Here is a 6000-nt window from a genome sequence, read left to right as displayed (position 1 = left end):
AAAAAATATTTCGCCGTGCATCGCACGTGGGTTAAAACTAGTTCTTATAAACACATAGTATTCATCACTGACAACACCAAATTATTCCCACAAACAATTCTTACTTTCAGAATTTCAGGTAGAGGTAAAAATGACATGCTCCAGGAGTATTATATTAGTCAGAAGTCATAATATGTGTATTAAACATTGAAGTTTAAACTGCATACATAGTTATTTGTTTTCATAAATGTCCTATGTTGAGTTTAGCCATAATAATCAACTCATTATTGAGACATATTGTTCACAACAAAACAGTTGTTTAATACTCACATCATAACAAACACAGCAAGATATGCACAGTATATTCATTTATGTACCTGTTCGAGCTGTTGAAATATGTTCAGCCGTGTCTTTTTTTATCCGTCTCAATGTTATTGGTTTGACTACTCTTATATGATGGCATATTTAAGCTTAGTTCTACTTTTTTATATTATTTACAAACATTAAAGTCACTGATGCTTACATACACACACAGATGCCACCCATCTCACACTTTTTTTCATACAAACAATCACATCTATCTAAATAGCAGAGATAGTTAATACTGAGTTGTTCCAACTTAAGCCCTAGGTGTTTAACATAACCAAATGTAATTACATATATCATCTCAAACATCACAACTAAGTTCCAGTTTGGAGGATCAGAGACAGTTACCAGGATTTGTTGTTTTTGCATCAGCCTCTTGCCCTTTGGTGGAGTGAGGTGTTGTTTTGTTTTGTAATACAACCCCTGAAACATAATCACAATAGCTTTGAACATTACATTTAAAAATTCACATTAAAAAAGCCTGGTAGCCAAGCAATTATTTTTCTGTTCTGTATCTCTTTATTTTGACTTTTTAAGAGTGAAGCGTCACAAGAATAAAACAATTTAAGCATAATAATATGGATTTATGTCATAAGCATAATAATATGGATTTATGTCATGCATACACTCGCATGACTCTGTTGTTGGTTTTGTTGCAGAATGGGCTTTTGTTTATGAAAAATATCACAATTACATACGCTGCTTCCAATATTGATACGGTATTAACTCATTAAATAAACTAGAAGGGGAAAACAATTTACCGGTTTGAGCTTTGGGGATCCGTGGTGGCTTGTTTTTAGTGTTCCTCCTTTCATACACTAGTTGAACAAAAAAAACCCTTTTAGTTTTGATGTATTTGAAAGCGGTATAGGCTATGGGATACTACAAACATCTAACCTTTTCCGTCGGTCGTTGTAGATCCAGAAGCTCGAGTATTCACCATTGCCTTGGTCGATTGTTTGATTTTCCGGTTCGGTGCTTGGTGGATCGGGAAAGATTGTCTGGGCTGGAGCGCGTATTGTGGATGGCTGATGTAGGTGAACTATCGGACGCCTCTTCGACTGAACAAAGAGTGGTTGGAGCTCGTAAATGTTGTGTCGCTTCAGAAATTACAGAAGTAATGTTTATTTTGGTGATTAGTGTTTTTTGGGTGGCGTTAGATATATTGTGGGGGGGGAGAGACGAAGTGAATAGGTTGGAACCGAACAATCAGGTTAATGGCGTGTGGAGTGATGATTCCATGATTTCCGCGAAGAAAAACCGAACGTCTGGGCATATTTTTTTGTTTCCATTTTTACCCTTTTATGACTCTACTAAACCTTATTATGACATAAGTTTATGATTGTCAAGCCTAAATCGTGGCCGCCCATAGGCAGATCCAACGCTCCAGATTTAGTCTGTATTTTTGGACTTAAGGGTGTATTTTGATAGATGAATACCCTATATATATATATATATATATCCCCTTAATTGGCTCCACAAACTAGAAAAACATCTAATCTACAAAATATACATTTACTTTCATTAATAACTCAAATCAATGCAACAACAAAATATGGAATATACTCACAAAATATCATAAGCTAAGTATCTAATGAGTCCAGAAGCCTATTTATACTGATGTCTAATGTGCAAAAAACAAGAAAAATAAAAGTATCTTGGGCCAAAAGTTAATCCGCACAGGCTACACGGCTAAGTGTGCTGGATGCATGAATATACCCGGACAGGTAGAGCTCTCTGGACTCACCTCGTCCTAACTGGTCGGGTAGGACGAGGTGCATAAGGGAACTCGATTGCGTGTAGTCTCTTGTTCACGCACACCATTTCATGAGGCGGCTACCCAGGCAGGTGAGGTGGCACGATGGCTCCTGAACCGCCTGGTCGGGTGGCCCATTCTCGGTACTCCAGTGGCTCCCACCCCGGCTGGGTGGGCGGGTGAGGTGATGCCACTCAGCCGAGTGGCACCCTTTGATTGCGACTTTCAATTTTGATATCATGCATATCCATTGTGGTCTTGACGCATTCTATCTTGACATTGACAGGTTGAATGAGTCTAGTTTTCTATGAATTCTTTCGTTGTGTGTGTAAGAGAATCTTTATGGTTTGAGTGTGGTCAGCAGTGGCGGATCCAGACTTTTTAAATTGGAGGTACGAATTTTATGATAAATAAACATACACCATATTTAAAATAATACATTAAAATATAAACAGGATAAAATAAATTATACTCCCTCCGTCCCAGGCTACTCGCCCCTATTCTTTTCGGCACGGAGATTAAGGAATGAGTGTATAGGAAAGTAAAAAATGACGGCTGTAGGTGAAAATTTTTACTAAAAATGGAAAGAGTGCAAGTAACTTGAGACGCCCAAAAAGGAAATAAGTGCGAGTAGCTTGGGACGGAGGGAGTATATATCAACTACCACAAAAATAAAACAAAACACATTCTAAAATAGGAGTACGTACATATACACAAATAAGGAGCACAAAATCATCAAGAGTATAAATCTAAGTAAAAAGTACACAAATAAGAGCACAGAATCATCAAGAGGAATCAAACTCAAGCCTCCACTTAGAAAAAGTATCCCACCAACCGCTGCACCACCACTACTTCTTGCAATATTAATCTCGATACTATATTACATACCCAAGTATTTGGGGTACAGTGGTACCCCTGTTCAATGCTGGCTCCGCTAGTGGTGGTCAGTGACGGACACAGAAAATAATATTGATAAGGGCTATGTTTATTACATTTTGCTTAAAAATATATTTTTTATGATTTAGATTATTAATAGGGACTTTACATATAAATTTATACTTTTGAAAATTTAAAATTTTATAGAAGAAAAATACTAAAAAAATGGTTTTGGGAAGAGCTTGAGAGTTGAGCTCATTGTGATCTTCACTTAGTTCTACCACTGAGTGTAGTGGTTGATGAGGCTACTTAGTGCGGTCGAGTTAGGGCTTTGGGGCTATGTGTGTGTTGGTTAGTGTGAATACTTCACTAGCCTTCCCTTGTGATCTTGGGTAAAAGTGTGCATCACGTGTGGCTAAAGTATGTGCGAAGTGAGTCATCGATTTATCATATTTTTGAGTAATTGTTACTTTGTGCATCGTTTTTGTTCTCGACTTAACTCTATAAAAATCTAAGTGTATCCTTTGTAGACTTGTTACTTGATCTGTACTTGTATTATGTTGCTTAGTGTGAGACTCATTATTTCACAGTTGTTTTAGACAAAAGATGTCTTGGTTATTAACGTGTATCCTTTGTAGACTTGTTACTTGATCTGATCATTGTATCTATAATGAAAAAAAAATCAATTACACATTTTTAATGTATTTGCACCATGAAACACACATGCCATGATCAGGGATATTAATCAACTCTATTGTCATAATAAGTTATTGGGCTATTCAATTATAAAAAATTCGAGGCTACCGATCGTGATGTTTGATCCTAAAAAATACTGTGGCTCTGTAGTCTTTTGTCTGTCAATGATTTGATTAAAATGACATATACAATAAATAAAAATGACTTGAACGCGCTTTAATCTTTAGAGCATCCACAATGGCGCCTAGCGCACCGCCTAGCCGAGCCCCGCCGCTAGGCGGTGCGCTCGGCAAACCACTGTAACCGTCGAGCCGGTTTCTGAAAAAAAAAATCGCCTAGCGCTAGGCGATGTTTGGGCGCTGGGTGATCCACTCGGCGCCATTGCAGGCTCCGGATCGCCGAGCGCATTGCCCAGCGGATTTTTTATTTTTTAATTTTCGAAACACTATTTATACGCGCTTTGCACTTCATTATCATTCGCACCACTTGTTTTAACGAGTTTTCTCCCTATCTTAATTTCTGTACAAGAGCAACAACACGAAATGAGTAATGCGGGTGGTAGTGGGGGGATGCTGAGGAGTACGAACGTCGAATGGCCGAAGCGTTGGAGGCCTATACGACCCGCGAGATAAACCAATGGATGCAAAGAGCCTTGCAGCCGGCGGTACCTCGACCTCGCCCAGTTGTCCACCGCCGAGAAGTGATTGATCGTGATCACGTAGCTGCACATCAGCGCCTATACGAAGACTACTTCGCAGAGGAGCCGCGGTTCAACGCCAACCTTTTCAGGCGACGTTTTAGGATGAGCAGGGCCCTATTTATGCGTATTGTTAACTCTTTGGAGCATCGATATCTGTATTTCCGCTTCAGGCACGATGCGGCTGGCAGATCCGGCCACACACCTATTCAAAAGTGCACTACGTCAATCCGGCAGTTGGCCTACGGAGGCGCGGCAGACATGTGGGACGAGTACCTCCACATCGGTGAGACGACTGCCCTGGAATGTATGAAGTTTTTCTGTCATGGCGTGATTGAAATATTCAGTGATCAGTACCTTCGAGGCCCTACCCCCGAAGACTGGCAGGATCTAATGTAGATGCACGGGGAGAAGCATGGGTTCCCGAGAATGTTAGGCAGCATAGATTGTATGCATTGGGAGTGGAAGAACTGTCCCGCTTCCTGGAAGGGGTTCTACACGACCGGCTACAAGGGAAAGAATCCCACGATGATCCTCGAGGCCGTAGCTGATTACCGACTATGGATTTGGCATGCGTATTTTGGGGTAGCCGGTTCGAACAACGACCTCAATGTCCTCAACTCGTCGCCCCTTTTCAACGAGCAGTGCCAGGGCATCGGTCCGGCCATCAGTTTTGTCGCCAACGGCAACCGACATGATATGGGCTACTACTTGGCTGATGAGATATACCCTAGGTGGCACGTCTTTGTGAAGACGATCCGATGCGCATCAGATGAGAGGAAGACCTACTTTGCGGCACGACATGACTCGGCTCGCAAGGACGTGGAGCGGGCATTTGGTGTGCTCCAGTCTCGATGGGCGGCAGTTAGGGGTCCAACGCGTTTGTGGCATGTCGACTGCATTGCTGATATAATGTACGTCTGTATTATCATGCACAACATGATTGTCGAAGACGAAGGTGTACAACTGACTAGTTGGGCCAACGACGATAATGAAGCCGGTCCAAGCCACGGTGTGGCCGCCCCCAACGTACGGAGTGGGGTACCTCACGATGAAGCCGGCCTCCTCCAAGCACATGCCGACATGCGCCAAACGGATGCTCATATTCGACTCCAAAAGGATTTAATTGAAGAGTTATGGGCACAGAGGACTGCACAGAGTTAGTTTTTTTTTAATTATGTAATTTTTTAAATGTACTTTTTTTAAAATTTAAATAAAATTATTGTAGTTTCTCGTATCTGTGACATAAATTTAATTCCGTATTTTATGTGATTGTTAATTATTTGTTTTATATAATTTTGAGTGATGTGGCTAGGCTATTGCTGGACTATTTGTTTGTCTTGATGATATGGCAGGAAGATTTTTAGTGCTGATAATGTGGCGGGAGGAGTTTGTGGCTAGGGGGCGAAAACTATTATGGAGGCTCGTATAGCCATAAATGGGGTACATTAATTCAACACGGTCGCCCATTTCTTTACCCAATAAAGCACGCCACGTCCACGTGGGCCAACGATTTTCCTAGCAGGGGGTAAATCCGTAATTCCGGTGTTAACGGACAAAGGACTTCCCTAGTCCACACTAATTCCAAAGTCTCCACACTAGTCTTGGTCTCTTGGAATTTAAATAGGAT

Source organism: Salvia splendens, chromosome 7 (genome assembly GCF_004379255.2).
Source record: "Salvia splendens isolate huo1 chromosome 7, SspV2, whole genome shotgun sequence".
Taxonomy (NCBI): domain Eukaryota; kingdom Viridiplantae; phylum Streptophyta; class Magnoliopsida; order Lamiales; family Lamiaceae; genus Salvia; species Salvia splendens.
The sequence above is the reverse complement of the archived record's forward strand: the minus strand, read 5'-3'. Positions refer to the sequence as shown.